Source organism: Martes martes (genome assembly GCF_963455335.1).
Source record: "Martes martes genome assembly, chromosome: 10".
NCBI classification, from domain to species: Eukaryota; Metazoa; Chordata; class Mammalia; order Carnivora; family Mustelidae; genus Martes; species Martes martes.
In genome coordinates this window covers 93,182,092-93,199,446 of record NC_137898.1, presented here as the reverse complement: position 1 = coordinate 93,199,446, position 17,355 = coordinate 93,182,092, and positions in this window count along the sequence as shown.

The following is a 17,355-nucleotide window of genomic DNA, read 5'->3' as shown; positions in this document are numbered from 1 at the left end:
TGGAATGTCACCACCCCCAAAATGGCTTTTGACACCCATGAAGTTAGTAACTGCAGTGCTATTACAGAAAAACAAAAACAAAAACAAAAACAAAACAAAAGCAAAACTTTCACAATGTTGCCTCCCGACCACCAGTAACATCAGAAAAAACAGCAAACTGTCCTCCCTCTCTCCCACCTTCCAAATATTGTGCAAATTCTTCTAATGAGTGGAACATGAGTCACACCCAGGGAAATACTGCATATGGTTCCCAACCTCTGGAGTACTGAAAAGCATGCCCAAAGTGGGTCAGAAAGGATGCCGAGTGCCAATCCATCATACCCACCACAAAGAGTGAGATGCTTGTACCACACATGGGCACGTTCCCAAGGAGTCAGACACCACACTTGAACTCAGAATAGCCGTGAAGTGTGGACCCGTATATACCCGTGGGGCCATCAGCAAATGGGAATATAGACAAAGCAGAGCGGATTATCTCACCGAAGGCCAGTAGGAGGTGGTGGAGAGAAATGGCCCAAGAGTGAGCTCTTGGGGCAACACCAACACTTCAAGGAAGCCGGAGAAAATGAACCAGCAAAGGGGATTGAAGAAGAGCCTTCAGAAAAACTAGAAAGATACCCAGAAAATAAAAGAGCCCCAAAATCCCCCAAATGGAAAAACATTTTAAGGATGTCAAATATGGAAGAAGAGCCCCTGGAATTTGCTTGTGGCCAAGAAGAATATCATATTTGGAAGACACCTTGTAATGAACATCTTCAGTCTCTTCACTAACAATGAGCAGGAAGGTAAGTCCCAGAAGAGTTGAGTTGTTGTGATCGAGAGCATGACAAGTTACAAGGGTTTGAAGGATTTTGAAATCTATTGACAAGCCGAATGGAATTAGATGAACTATTTCACCTCTCTTGACGTGTATTTATTCATATATATATATATATATATACATATATATATGAATAATATATATGAATGAATATAGATAGATAGATAGATAGATAGATACAGAAATAGCAGTTTGGCGGGAGGGTTAAGTAGATGCTGTCATACACCTAGCACAGAGCTGTCACATTATGCCCATGAAGGTTGGTCTTTTAATTTCTTCTTTACAAGTTCCTTGAGGACAGGGATCACTTTGTTCCCGGTGGTGTCCCCAACATTAGCACGCTGCCTCACATAGAGAGGCACTCAAGAAATATTTCTTGAATATAGGAGGGAATTCTTGATAGTAGAGCTGTTCAACCAGCGTCACAACGGGTTCCCTCATCCCAGCTGCTTGTCTTGGGGAAATCTTCATTGCCAGAGGCCACGGGGACAGAGCGGCATCTGCTGTAGTGGGCTGGAATGGCTGTAGCAGTGTGGAACTCCATCATCCTGCCACCTCCTGAGGCCATAGGAGTGGCCCCCTAAAAGTGCAGTTTCATAGATTAGCTGCCCGTCTATTCAGACCACATGTTATTCTTGCTGCATCTGTTTGCAATCACTCACGCCACTATGCCTTTCAAGCAAGCAGAGGCTGACCGAACAAAAGGCTGTGGGGTGGTGTGTGGTGTGAATTCCTCAACCCTTGCACTGTTCATTCAAGTAAGCATAGTTCAGGCTTTTAAAACAATGCAATTTCCTGATGCCCCATCAGCATCAACAGAGGCTGCTGGGAACGAGCTCATCCTTGCTGCTTCCTCGGGCCCTAGAAAACAACAGAACAAGTGTTTCGATTCCAGATGGCGGGTGTGCTTGAGAACTTCACGTGTTGTCATTTTTCTCATTGTTTTTATGGTGAGTGAAAACCAGTGGCCCTTCTCCACTGGACAAATTGAATCTCAGAGCTCCACCTGATTGACCTGTCGGGAACCCCGCTCTCCCCATGGAAGCTAAGCTTGAAGGGTGTCTGGGTGGGATGAATTCCAGCTCAGAGAGCCACAGACTTTCATAGGGAGAAAGGGCATGAGGGATTATCTACTGTAGCCTCCTTTCCCTGTAGAGTAAAAGCTGGAAAGCAAGTGAGATGAACAATTTGCCCATGGTCTTCTGAGGCTGAACAAAATTTAGCATCTCTTTGATCTAATGCTTCTTCCTTTCATTTAAAATGGTGTGGATTTTAAGAGAAATATAATCCACATGCTTCTGAATGAGTTACACTCACTGCATCCAAAGATCATTTTGTTCGAGCCTGCCAGTGCTCACGCCGCCCTCTGAGCTCTTTTCGAGCACTCAAGACTTTTGGAAATGTGACGTGGGATTTTTGCCATGGCAATGTAAAATCTCTTTGAACTGGGGCTTTTGTACTGAGAGAGAGAGAGAGAGAAAAGCACTGGCTAAGGCATAAAGAAGAGAAGGGAGAAAAATAAGAATTAGCACCTAAATATTATCTGTTGGTGAGTTGAAGCTATGTTTTCTCATGCCTGTGCCCCCCAGTAAAGTCTGGGCTGGGACGTAGTCCCTTCCAGCTCTGTTTGAAGAAAGGACTTGGCTTAAGACTTGGAATTCCCATTCTCAGGGGACACCTGATCAGGTACAGGTAACTGGTCTTTTGATCAGTAGCATCTGTTGATGTAGCCACAACCACCTGCGGACTCCACCCTGTTAGAACCATGCCTCCCACCCTCACTTCTTCCCTCTGAGTTCGCCTCTTATCCTAACAAACCCTGAGCGAGCTCCAGGGATAAGCAGTCCCCTCCACCTGTCCTTCTGGAAGTTAGAAGCAATCAACCCTGCTGAACTGGATTTGTTATGTTAGAAAGAAAAATGGTGGTCAGACCCCTCACTGGCACACAGATTTGGGAGCAGAGATTGACTCTGCGAATTGCATTAAGATAAACTGAAAACGGTTTCGGGGAGCCGATTGCCACAAAAAGTGAGACAGATGAGGAGACGTGCCAGGAGATGCCGTGAACCATCACCATGCTAGCTCCCGCCTTCCCACTGCTGAACAGTGAAAAGCTGTTCGCTCTCACTAAACTGTGGGAAAGAAGCAGGTGGTGAGGTAGGTGACCAGACCCCTGCCGGAGTGGTGCTGCTTGGAGGCGGCTCTGTTCAGGAAGGGAACAATGGTTCTCAGCCGTCGATGGAAGAATAAGGACTAGTCCAATGAGAGAGCCCGGACTTGAGGGTTTCCATCACTCCTCCTCTGATTCCAAGGAGATGAGCTCATTACTGGAAAGATCAATTCTAATGCAACTTCAGCCTCCTCCAGTTTCAAATAGGGTCTCAGGAGTTGCTAAGCACACTTTATAGAAGAGGGTCCTACAGGGCTGCAGGGCAGGGAAGTCCGTTCTCCATTTCTTTCTAGACCCTTTGTCATTTGGTTCCTAGTCAAGCGGTTTTCTCCATCTGGGCTGTACTGTCATGCGGGCCAGATACTTCCGTGTTGTAGGGGGCTGTCCTGGACACCCTAGGGCATTTAGGAACATTCTTGCAATAGATGCCAGTAAAAATTCCTTCAATGCTAACAAAAATGTCTCCAATGTCCAAGCGTCCCCCGGGGAGTAAAATTGCCCAGCGGACAACCAGTGGCCAAAAGAGTTCAGGTGCATTTCACAGGACCCCCAGATGACCCACAGTTTTAGACCAAAACCACTTCTCATCCTTTCCCATCGTGCTGTTTGAAGGCCATCCCAGAGCCCGGGCGCATTCCTGCCAGGGCTCTGACCCCACTCTCCCTTCTCTCTGCCCCATACCCACACACCAAGAGGTTCTCCTCTTCATGATCTTGGAGTCCTTTCAGCCTCCTTGGAGAAGACTGTGAGCAGGAAACAAATGCGGGGCTGTGGTGGGGGTGTTAAATGAGAAAGAAAGCAAAGTATTTAAAAGTAAGCAGAATCTGGGGGTGGGGAGAAAACATGATTCCTTTTCCTTCTCTCTTTCTTTCTCTCTCCCTCACTCTCTGTCTTTAAATAAAGGTCCTGGGCTTTCTCAAGGCAGCCCGCGTCTGAATCTGGTTTTCATTTGCACGCCCCATAGCCATGAGCCTAGCTTCTTCTCATCGATAATTTGACTTGATTACTTTCTGAAAGGGCAGACAGAGCCAGAGCAGCCCTGCACTCATTTACTTGTCACTCTCCACACTGCCTTAATTTGGGTTGAGCTGCACCTCCCCTTGCCCCCCCCAGGAATGATTCCGAGACTGGACACAAACAGCATCCCCCTGCCCACCCCGGGAAGAGCCGCAAAAAGACTGGTGGTCCTCCGGCCTCGGGTGCAGAATGCCTGACACTATTTGACAGAAAAGGAATGGTAGTTTAACAAAAGACTGAAGCAGCACATTCCCTACCGGGATGGACTGGAGCTTTCCCCCTGACATTGCCACCAGCTAAGATATAAAATAAAAGTCAGGGATGATTAAAAATCAAATTGGTGATTTTGTGAACAGAAAGAACCCTGGACTGTACTTATTTTGGGTTGGGTTTTATTTTATTATTATTTTTTTTTCTTTTCCCCTCAACCATCTGGCACAGCACTGAGCCCACAGAGCTGTTGGATCAGTATTAGCTCATTCATTGTCACAGTACGTAGAACCTGTCTTCATGCGATGGAATTGTGGGTGGTGTTCTATTGTCCCAAAGTATTATTATATAAATTATGATATTGTTCATATTTTCTTGTACTGTAGTGAGGTAGTCCAAGACCAGATACTTCAATTTGTTTTAAAATTTTTTAAAAGACTGTATTCATTTATATGAGAGAGAGAACGTGCATGTGTGTGAACAGGGGTGTGGTGGAGCAGTGGGAGAGGGACAAGCAGACCCCCTAGTGGGCTCAGAGCCCAATATGGGGCTCTATCTCACAACCCTGAGATCATGACCTGAGCTGAAATCAAGACTCAGATGCTTAAACAACTGAGCCACCTGTGCTCCAACACCAGATACTTTTTTAAAATAAATGGTCCATGATCATTTCGCTGTAATTCTGTTTATTTCAATTCTATCCTTTCTAAAGTGTTCATCAAGATTCTACATTTCTGGATGGCTTTCTGAAAACTCCCATCTTCAGTTAATTTTCCCTCTTCTAATTACTAGTAAGTCTGTTTTCTAAGCTAGGGTTGAAAACTGGTGACATGTATTTTTTGGCCCACAGATAAATTTATGTTTTTACCCGTATGTTTATTTTCCACAAATGCCTTTGGTCAAGGCCTGTCCTCTCCAGTTCTTCCCTTGTGCAGATATTCCAAAGCCTTCTATCTAATGTTTCACATACTTAACATTTCCTGCCACACTCTTGTTTGAGATACCCTGGTTGGTGCCAAACGTGTAATACTGGGCATATAAAGCCGTATTAAATTGCCATTTCTGTTAAAAATAGTCATCAATCAGCAATACAGTTCAACCTATCATATACTGTTCATTCCTGCTTTGGGATTAGGAAGGAATCTACTCCTCTCTTCATAACCAGGAAGGGGCTCAATTCAAGATTCCCAAGAGATGCATCAAAGTCTTCTTTTGGCTGTTTGAAATTTTGGGTTTGGGCATATGTGTGGGAATGAGTAGAAGAGAGTGGCCACATTTTGGAATTTAGGATCAGAAACACTGTGACCTGAGAACCAGTTCAGACACTGGGTCCTTGGGCAAAGTCTGCTCGGGCTTTGGTTCCTTCACCTAATACAGTTCAAATGTTAACAACAGTATCGACGATCCAGCATTTATGGGAGGGGAATTGTACCTACAGAGCTTAACACAAAACCTTACATCTAATAAACATTGGTTAGCTGTTGGCTGTTATGACTGTCAGCATAAATGTTACTATTTATAGTTAATTATGAAATGAGATAAATACAGAGACATAAAGGAAACAAAAGTCTATCCTGAAAAACTCCAAAGACACTAACAATACGAATTATTCAACAAGGATGTGTATACATGATACGTGAGTGTATACACGTGCGTCTGCGTGTCTAACTCTGAACACGTGTGTGCCTGTGTTTTGTGTCGCTGGCCTGTACCAGAAGTGGTTTCTCGCATCCAAGTTTTAGTTTTACAAGTTACCTCAATTTGACAACTGAAAAGAAGCAGGGAGGTGAAGTATTATAGGCAGAAGAAACTCATGGCAGAGAACTAGCCAGGCTTTGTCACATTCTGTTGACTCAAGGTTGTGAAAATTAAGTATAGGAATGTTGCTTTCTTTTTTTTTTTTTCTCCTGGCAAATGGAAAGGCCAAAGCTCAGAATGGTTGGAAGTGACAACCCAATTACTCAGGCCCCGTGCTTCAAGCTAGGTGTAGAGCCTGCCCACGACTGTGAAATTTTAAAATGGCCCCTTTGTCTTCAGGAGCGCCAAAGTGAAATTCTTGTGGGATCACTTGCTTCTTGGCACCTGGTGTCTGACCAGCAAGAATGTGGGACGGAAAGTTCTTTAAGGAGCGGCCAAGCTGTGCATTTGTTTCCTCCGCAAGCAAATGCAAAGGATGCACTTTTCTAGAACACAGCAGTTTATCAAGCCCTGCTACTGTGTATGCCTCTGGCAAGCAGCTCTCTACAAACAAGCGGGGTCCAAGTCCACGTGACTGTGGAAGCCGTCACTCACAGAGGCAACAAAAAGGGGAAGGTAGAGTCCTCACAGACTCGTGGAATGGAGAGCAGTGAGGAATCTTTGCATTTTATTCCAATCTCCTTCCCTTCCACTCCTCCAGTTTGCTCTCAGATGATAAAACGGAGAACAAAGGGGTAAGACTGCAGGCAGATACCGTCCGAGTGAGAAACATGATCTCCTGGCCCCCCGCGCAGGTCCCCGCATCCCGACGAAGATGCCAAAAAGAAGAGGTCCGTGACTTCTCTTCCTCCATTCGGTTTGTATACCGACTTAGGGAGATACCCTGCTTTACAAAGCCCACACAGCACGTCCACTCTATCTCAGTTTTTCCTGATTCTAGTACTGGGAATGAGATTGGACGAGTATCACTGATATTTTACTCACGAGGAAACGGAGACTCAGAAATGTTAAGGGGCTCGGTCTGAAGTCACAGGGAGCTGAGGCTCCTACCCGGGTCTCTGAACCCCAACACTCTGTATCAGGATGTGATGGGATTATTTCAAATGATACACGACAGAAAACAGAGATATTAAATAATGCATCTGAAGTGACACAGCCATCTCAGATTAAATAACTTTTCCCTGCAGCCTGAAATGCTTGATCATCAAGGCCTTTTACTGCCGTTTAAAGAAAATGTCAGCACTGATACCCTGTAACGTGAACACCAAAGAAGCAAAAATATGCCTTGCCGGCCAATAACTTGCTCAGTGAATACTTTTTTGGTCATTTATTATATACTCGAGAACTTTGCTGGACACTTGATGTATATTTAAAATTTACCTCAGTTGAACTCTGAGAGCTAAATACTACTGATTCAATTTTTCGGATGGGCTTTGAGAGAACAGTAAACGACCCGAGTCATATGGCTAATGAGTCAAGGTAGAGCGTGTTGTGAGTGATTTGAGACCTTGTAGACATTTATGGCTTGATTCAAGAGCTGGCCAGGTGCAGGACCAAAGGGAATCAACAGGCAGAATTAAACACCTCCTGTGTCCTACTCTGTGTATAAGAAGTCTACACCCTTTCTTCTACTGCCCAGTCCCTCCGCAGTGAAGATTACTTCTGACCTAACGCTCCTTCTCCTCCGAACAGGAGTCTAGAGGTTATTTTCCAAGGCTCTCAAGATCTCCCGGATAATACATATTCATAAAATAATACTTACAACCCTCTTGAAGACACACGGTCTGATTGCTGCTAGAGTCTTGACTGATTCATTTAACTTCCCTATAAACTTTGCATAATTTGCTTTATTTCCCACGTGAGTATTACAGTGTTAGAGTAAGTAGAAGTTAAAAACAACACAGTCCTCGGTAGTATATAGTGAATTAGATCATCACAGCCCAATTTAGAAAGTCATTTTCCCAAGGCAGGCTTTCTTTAAAAGCAAGGAAGAAGCTTCCAATGGGAATGCAAAAAGCAGCTTCTAATCCCAATGAGATAACGCTCGGGTGGTGGGTAGGGGGAGGATTTGCTTTCCAGAAGCTTTGACGAGCTGGTTTCCTCTGTATCTTGGGCACAAGCCAAGCAAGAATGGGGTAGTGCCTGCTTTGCCTCAGTTTCCCGGTTCTCTTTGATTCATGTCTGGTTCACCACCTCTTTAACTCTCTCCACTCTCCGGGGTGGTAGTGCCTAATTTCCTCCCCCACCCAGCTGATCCTCTCAGTAAGTCTTGAGAGCCTGATGGTGGGCGTCACACACAGTAGCTTTGCATAGCTGTCTCTGAACTTGTCTTTACAGGATGTTTGACTTCTCCATCCTGTATCTCTGGTAACATGAGCAAAGCAGCATTTCCAACAGGTATAGGAGGAAATGTTCCTGAAATACATACTTTGGAATACGAACCCTTCTGCCGTTACCCTCTTGATCAGTCTTCGAGAAACACGGTATACTCTCCTTCCCGCCTCCAGAGATGCGTATGGCATACTAGCATGTTAAACTTTATGAGAAATTCTGCAGTAGAGAAACCTACTTGATTGTACTCAACCCGATCAATAATTAATTTATTTGACCCCAGATCTGTGTTTTCCAGTCAACACTAATTAACATCCTCCAGCACTGGTTGTTTATGGAACATACTTTCCCAAAATGCCAGATGAGGGAGTTCTTTGTTTTGTGTAAGAGTTCTCCCTGTTCCCAAATTTCAAGTGCATGACGACATTGAAGACAGTCTCAGAGGCAATCAAGCCCCAAATTTATCCCTTTACTCTGAACCCTCAATCAAACCTCCCACATCATCACATTCTCTTTGCTGGTGCTATCTCCAGGACTAAAACTAAAATGTCATTCAGGTCTTGGCTCAAATGTTTAAATCCACAGAGAAGTCTTGCCCAATACCCCTTGGCTTAAGTCCCATTATTAGGAAAAAGAAAATACTGCAAGGATGTAATAATACACACTGAAAGGGGAACGAATATTACCGTGGGCTTTAAGATTAAGTGGGGTTTATACTTCCTTTTTTATTCTTTTCTATGTTTTCAGGATTTTCTATAACTACTTGAAAATAGAAAAAAAAATTCTCTAAAAAGAGGAAAATAAAGTTCCAAACAACACTTGCTGATTTCTTTGAAGTGCTCATTTTTAACTTCTCCAGTGTCCCTCTATATATCTTGTTTGTCCTCTTTCAAAGCCAAACCATAAACTTTATAAGTTTTATTGTATTTTTTAAAATTTAATTTGTTTTTCATTTCATATAGAAAAATGTACAGATGTTTTAGTTTTACACACTTATTCATGCCATCTGGTGTTCCAAAACTTCACCCAAATGGTATCTACTGACCCATGGGATTATTATCCTATAATTAGGCCAGCATTGGCCTCTATACGAGTCTTGCTTCAGCTAAAGTCAGAGTCTGGTTTCTGCCTATGCCTTATTTGTTGTAGTATATGTCTGACTCTCATCTGTGTGATTTGACTTTCAGGGGAATTTTTTTTTTAATTCAATTCATTTCAGCATATTTATTTAAGTGAACTAGCCTTCTGCCAGGTCCTGGGTTAAAATAGAATGCTCCAGACCACTCACTGAGTAATCCAATGCCCACATGACCCTAATACTAAGAAGTCTGAAAGTCTGATATATTCACGTATAAGATCCCCAATCTCATTCCCCATTATGTACTCAGGGTTCCTGTAATGCTTAAGGAGATTTCAAGTTTGGAAATTCGATCAGGTTCAATTCTTTTTTCATGACCTCTTTGCAGCAGTAGAACACTGGCTGCTGAGCAGAAAGGGCCCTGATAACACTGGATATAACCTTGCATCCCATACAAGACCCGTACTACTTCACTGCCATCCTGCAGGACTCAGTCTTCAAGGGTGAGCCACTCTTTCTCCACTTAATGAAGGTGCTTTAGCTAAATGGTTATGCTCCGAATCCAGAACTCTTCCAATTTCCATACTTTCCACAAAGAGCCTTCTTAGAATTGGTTAGGGAGCTTCTGGATGAGCTTTGGGCAAAGTGCTGCCCCCAAAACTAGAGATACAGGCAGATACAGATAATTAGGAGATAGCAGAGCAGATCCCAAGAGCAGAAGCCAGCCTCTGGAGACAATACCATAGTAGAATTTAACTAATTGCTGAGTTTCTGGAAGCTCATTGTGGACAAGCTTGAGAGTTGTGTGGGGAACTCCCCACACTTCCATCAGTTTTATCCCCCACCCAGGTTGTTAGGATGAAGATCAGAGAAAAATTCCACCACCGTTCCTTAGGGGGGGAAGGGAAAAGTAACTATTCTGAAATATGCCCAGAGTATTCTGTTCTCTTTAACAAAAACCTGCCTTTAAGGGAAATTGTTTCATCTGAGCCTAACCACTCCTAGGTTTTATAAGAGCCTGATCAACCTAGTGGGAGGGAAATACCTAACTCTAGCTGCTCTACCCTTCTATGTGGAGGAATGGAAATACAGAATTCCATTCCTCTCTAACTCTCCTGTGCCACTGAAAGGAGAGAGGGACTGAGAAGCATTGTGATGGTCACAATAGGGTCACAGGCTCACTAAAAGACTGAGGCTTAGTCATAGGACTATAAAGAATGCCTCGTCCACACTTACTACTTCATCAACAGGGTTCCCATATGATAGCAGGTATTGTAACCAAATAAAGTGCAAGTCTCAGAATATATTTAAGGAAAAGTTTCTGGGAAAACCAAAGACAACAAAGAAGACAAAAACAAAAACACCACAAGAAATTTTAGCCTAATTTCTAGCCACAAAAACATAAAACCTGCCAGTAAAGGTCTATTTGCCTTTCCTTTTACCCAAAACATCATATCCAGCACTCAACAAAAATACAAGTCACACTAAAAAGCAAAAACCAGTTTGAAGAGGTAGAGCAGGTATCAGAACCAGACATTGATACAGTAAACATTTTAGAATTATCAGATAAAGAATATACTATGTTAAGGACTCTAAAAGAAAAGGTGAGTAACATGTAAGAACAGATGAGTAATGCAAGAAGACAGATTAACAAGCTAAGAAAGTATGAAAAGAAAATACTAGAAATGAAATGTGACAAAAATAAGCAATACCCTTGTTAAATAGACTAGACATGGCTTAGGAAACAATCAGTGAGCTTGAAGATATGTTAGTAGAAACTTCTCAAACTGAAAATCAATAAGAAAAAAGGAATGAAGAAGAAGAAGAAAAAGGAAGAAGGAGGAGGAGAAGGAGAAGGGCAGGAGGAGGAAGAGAAAGAGAAGAAAAATGAGAAAGAAGAGGAAGACAATGATGGCAAGGGGCCATATGCAAGAACACTGGGACAATCTAAAAGATGTAACATATGTGTAATGGGAATATCAGAAGGAGAATAAAGAGAATTGAGAAAATATTTGATGTTATAATGAAAGAGAATTTTCCCAAATTAATGATAGTCACCAAATCGCAGATCCAGGAAGCTCAGAGAAGAGCCAGATCTACCAAATACGTGCATCTAGATGTTATCATATTCAAATTGTAAGAACCAAAAGCAAAGAGAAATCTTAAAAAAAAGCCAGAGATGGTGATGGTAGGGATAATCCCTAAAGAGGAAGAAAATAACCATTGCATTGGACTTCTTGTCCAAAACCATGCTAGCAAGAAGAGCATGGAGTGAAACATTTGAACTGTTCCAAGAAAAGAGAAAGTCAACTTAGGATTCATTACAGAGTGAAATTATCCTTCAAAAGTGAATGGGGAACAAAAACTCTCCAAGACAAACAAAAACTTAAGGAAGATGTTGTCAGTAGACCTGCTTTGCAGGAATGATTAAAAGAAGTTCTTCAGGGGCACCTGGGTGGCTAAGTTCAAATCTTGATTTCGGCTCTGGTCATGATCTCAGGGTCGAGAGAGGCCTAAGGTGATTCTCTCTTCCTTTCTCTCTCTGCCTCTCCCCCACCTCAGACCCAAGCACGTGCGCTCTCTCTCTCTCTCTCTATATATATATATATATAAATATTAAGTTCTTCAGAGGGAAGGGAAATGAAATAGGTCAGAAATTTAGAATTTGCATAAAGAAAGACAATCATTAGAAAATGGTGGTAAAATAAATATCTTCTATTTAACTTATTATTAACTGATCTAATAAATACTTGTTCAAATTCATAATAAAAAGAGTTTACTGGGTGATTATAACATGAGTAAGTTCAATAAATGACAGCAGTGTTCAAGGAACAAGAAAAAAGAGTAGGAATACTCAATTATAAGTAGGAAAATTATAAATATTCAAATATTCCTGTACTACAAATGAAGTGGAATAATGTTATTAGAAAATGGACTTAGATTACTTATAAATGTTTATTAAAAACTCTAGGGCAACTTGGATTTGCTTTTTAAAAAATATATACAATTGATACACCGAGAAGACAGAAGGTAGAATAATAAAAAAGGCTCAAATAAAATCAAAGAAGTCAGAAAAAGAGGGAATTTAAAAAATAAACAGGGAATAATGCAACAAATTGAAAAAATCATAATCATAATCACTTTTTATGTGGGTGTTTTAAATATATCAATGAAAAAACATAGAGATAAAACAGATGTGAAATCAAGACGAGATTATATGTTGTTTCTAAGAAATCCACTTTAACTGTTAAGACACAGATGTGTTAGAAGTAAAAGGATAAAATAAAGATGTATGGTAACACTAATCAAAATAAACACAGAGTAACTATATTAATTTCAGACAAAGCAGAATCCAAAATAAGGTAAAATACCAGGAATAAAGGGGGTATTACGTAGTGATCAAGAAATTATTCTCTAAAGACAATAATCTTTAGCTTGCATTCACCTAACAACATAAAATCAAACTACGTGAGGCAAAACTGATAAAACTGATTGAAGAAAGGACAAAACCAGGTGTATGTGTGGCTCAGTCAGTTAAGTGTCTGCCATCAGCTCAGGTCATGATCCCAGGGTCTTGGGATTGAGTCCCATGTCAGGGTACCTGCTCAGTAGGGAGTCTGCTTCTCCCTCTCCCTCTCCCCCCACTCCCTGCTCATGCTTTCTCTCAAATAAATAAATAAAATCTTTTTTAAAAAGAAGAAGAAAGGACAAAACCACTCTTCGAGTTGGAGACTTCAGCACCCCTCTGTCAGTAATCAACAGATCCATAAGCAGAAAATCAAAATCAAATGAGAAATAAATCATCAATCAATGGAATCTAATTCACATTGACAGTATTTCAACAAACAGTAGCAGAATACACTTTCTTCTTAAGCTCACATAGAATATTCAGCAAGATAGACCACATGCTGGACCATAAGACATACCTTAATAAATTTAAAAAAGAAGAGTCCTGGATTCCACATCCTTGAGATCATGATCTCAGCCCAAGTCAGGCACTTAACATACTGAGCTATCCAGGTGCCCCTAGGAGAGTTTTTTAAAGTCATAAATGCATATTAGATTCTTCTACACATATGTTATATCTTTTAGATTGTCCCAGTGTTCTTGCTTATTAAATTCTTCTCAAAAGTTTTTCTAGCCCTTATTATTATTATCATGTATTTTTATCTCTTGATAGGCTGTATCACATTAGCATGCTATTGGTTTTTCTATTGTTATTATTTTATTGATATTCTATATTATATCAATTGACTTTTTTAATGCTATTCCAACCTTGCATTCCAGGGTCATGTTGTAGAACTCTTTTTCTATGTTATTGAAGTTGATCTACTAATATTTTCTTGAAATTACTGTATCTATATCCACGAAGGATTATGGTTTATAGTTTTCTTTTCGTCATGATGTTTCCCTGTCTCTGGTATCAGAGGAATACTAATCTTAAAGAATGAGTTGAAAAGTAATTCTTGCTCCCTAATTTTCTGGAATAGTTTATGAAAGATTTGTATTTTTTTCATAAATGTCCTATAAGATTCACCAGCCATCTGTCACTGAGCTTTTATCTGTGAGAAGATTTTAAATTACTAACTTATTTTCTTCACTTCATATAGGTGTCTTCGAATTTTTCGTATCTCTTTGAATCAGTTTGGTACTTTGTGTTTTCCAATAATTAATCTATTTAATCTACATTGCCTAAATTATAGACATCAAATTATTTCAATATTACTTTATAATCTTTTTTGTTTCTTTAAGATCCTGTTGGTATATTCTCTATTTTGTTCCTGACTTTGGCAATCTGTCTTCTCTCTTTGTGTCTTAGTTGCTGAAGATCTGTCTATTTTGCTGATATTTCCAAAGGACCGCTTTTCAGTTTCATTGATTTTCTCTGTTATTTCTGTTTTCCCTTCATGTTATTATTGCCATGCATATTGAATCTTTATGCATTATTAATCCAACAATATAGTATTATAATTATCTATGTATATAATCATATATTCTAAAATAATTATGACAAGAAAGAAGAAGAGTATATTTGTAGTGTCTTTTATATTGATCCACACATTTATTATTATGTCTGGAGATCTTTATCTCTTACTTTAGATTCAAGTTATCTGGTAATCCTTCAAGTTAACATTTCTTTGCCTCAAAATAACTTTTTTCCTTCATTCTTCCTTTGGTGTATTGCCATGATAGTAATTATGTAATATCTACTACATCTTTAAATGTTATACATACAACACAGTTTTCTAATTATTGTTTTATGCAGTCATCTTAAATTAAGAGAATGGAGAAACATTAGCATTTATGCAGTTTTCTATTTTTACCTCTGTAATTGCCTTTACTAGTACTACTCTATTTTAATGTTTTCATTTCCTTTGAACTAAAGGCACTTCTTTTCGTATTTCTTATTTCTTGTAAAGAAGGATTTAGTATCAACAAATTCTCTGCCTTTGTTTATCCAGTAATATATTTGTTTGCCCTTATTTTTGAAAAGGGGTTTTTTTAGATATAGATGGTTGGCATTTTTCTTTATGTATTTTAAATATGTTATCGCACTGTCCTCTGGCCTCCTTTCCTTTTATAGAGAAGTCAACGGTTACTTTTATTCTGACTCCTTTGTATGTGATCTTTTTTTTTTTTTAATCTCTGAATCATATTCCATTGTATGGACGTACAAGTTTACTTATCCATTCACCTATTGAAAAACGTCTTTGTTGCCTTCAAGTTTTGGCAGTTATGAATAAAGTTGCTATAAACATCTGTGGGCAGATTTTGTGTGGACATAAGATTTTGACTCATTTGATAAGTATCAAGGAGTATGATTCCTAACTTTTATAGTGGGACTATATTTAGGTTTATAAGGAACTATTAAAGTGGCTTTACCATTTTGAATTCCATCAGTAATGAATGAGAGCTCTTGTTGCCTCATCCTGTCCAGCAGTGCTGTCAGCGTCTTGAATTTTAACCATTCTAATGAATATGTAGTAATATCCCATTATTATTTTAATTTACAATTCCCTAATACATTCAAGCTTTATTGTTGAGTTTTAAGATTTTGTTTGTATACTTGGATACCAGACTATCATCAGATATGTGTTTTGCAAGTATACACACTTAACAGTGCCTTTAATAGAGCAGAAGTTTTTAATTTTAGTGAGGTTCAAATTACCAGTTATTTCTTTTACAGACTGTTATATGTATAAAGTCACTGCCAAACCCACAATCACCTAGATTTTCTCCTATGTTATCCTCCAGGAGTATTATCGTTTTGCACTTTACGTGTATACATATGTGTTATTTTGAGTTAGTTTTTGTGTAAGTTTTTTTTGTAAGACCTGTGTCCAGATTCTTTTTTTTTTTTTACATGTGGATAGCCAACTGTTCCACTACACTTTATTGAAAAGACTATCTTTTCAAAAAGACTACTGAAATGCTTTTGCTCATTCGTCAAAGATCAATTGGCTGTATTCACAGATCTATTTCTGGGATCTCTAATCACTGCCACTAATCTATTTGTCTATTCTTTCGCCTAGACCACACTGTCCTGATTATTGTAGCATTATAGTAAGTCTTAAAGATATCATAGTGTCAGTCACTCAACTTTGTTCTCTTTTAATATTGTGTTGATTATTTTGAGTCTTCTGCCTTTCTATATAAATTTTAGAATTAGCTTAGGAATAACCATAAAATTACTTGCTGGAATTTTGATTGCAATAAATCTACATGTGAGTATGGAAAGAATTGACATTTTAACAATATTTTGACTTCCTACACATGAATATGGAATGTCTGTCTATTTATTTAAATCTTTTTTTACTTCTTTCATCAGAGTTTTGTGGGGGTTTTTTTCATATAAACTGCATATTTGTGGGGCACCTGGGTGGCTCAGTGGGTTAAAGCCTCTGCCTTCGGCTCGGGTCATGAACCCAGGGTCCTGGGATCAAGCCCCGCATCGAGCTCTCTGCTCAGCAGGGAGCCTGCTTCCCCCTCTCTCTCTGCCTACTTGTGACCCACCCCCTCTCTATGTCAAATAAATTAAAAAAAAAAATCTTTAAAAAATTTTAAAAATAAATAAATAAATAAATAAGTTGCATATTTGTTAGAGATACACCTAAGAATTTCATTTTTTGGTGTTAATATAAATGGTATTGTGTTTTCAATTCCAAATTCCAATTGTTTATTGCAGGTATATATGAAAACAGTTGACTTTTGTATATTGACTTTGTATGCTACGACCTTGCTATAATCTCTTATAGGTTCTAGTATTTCTTTTTTAAGTGGGGAACTTCTAAATAGATAATCTGTCATCTGTGAACAAATACAGTTTTATTATCTCCTTTCCAATATGTTTAATTCCTTTCCTTGTCTTATTTTATGAGCTAGGACTTCAAGTAACATGTGGAATAGAAGTGGTGAACAGTATATCTTTGGTTTGTTCCTGATCTTAGGAGGAATGCATCTATTTTCTCACTTTAAAGTATGATGCTATTTTGTAAATGTTCTTTATCAAATTAAGGATGTTTCTTTTTCTTTCTAGTGTAGTTGTCAAATGTTTTTTCTGCATATATAAATATGATCACATCTTTTTTCTTTGTTAGTTTGTTTCTCTGATGAATTGAATTGATTTTTTTTTTTAATTTGGACCAGGTTTGCATACCTAGAATAAATCCCACTTGGTGACGGTGTGTAGTTTTTTTTTTAATATATTGTGGCATTTGGCTGATATTTTGTTGAGGATTTTTCTATGACCCATCTGTGGGTCAAGAGAGATGTTTATATCTTCATTTCTTATAATATCTTTGCTTCTGATATTAAGATAATGTTGGACTTACAGAATGAGATAGGAAGTAATCCCCCTGCTTCTATTTTCTGGAAGGCATTGTAGAAAATTGGTAAAAAAAAAATTTCCTTAAATATCTGGCAGAATTCACTAGCAAACCCATCTGGGCCTGGCGGTTTCTGTTTGGAAGGCTATTATTATTGTTTCAATTTCTTTAATAAATATAAGTGTACTCAGACTACCTATTTTTC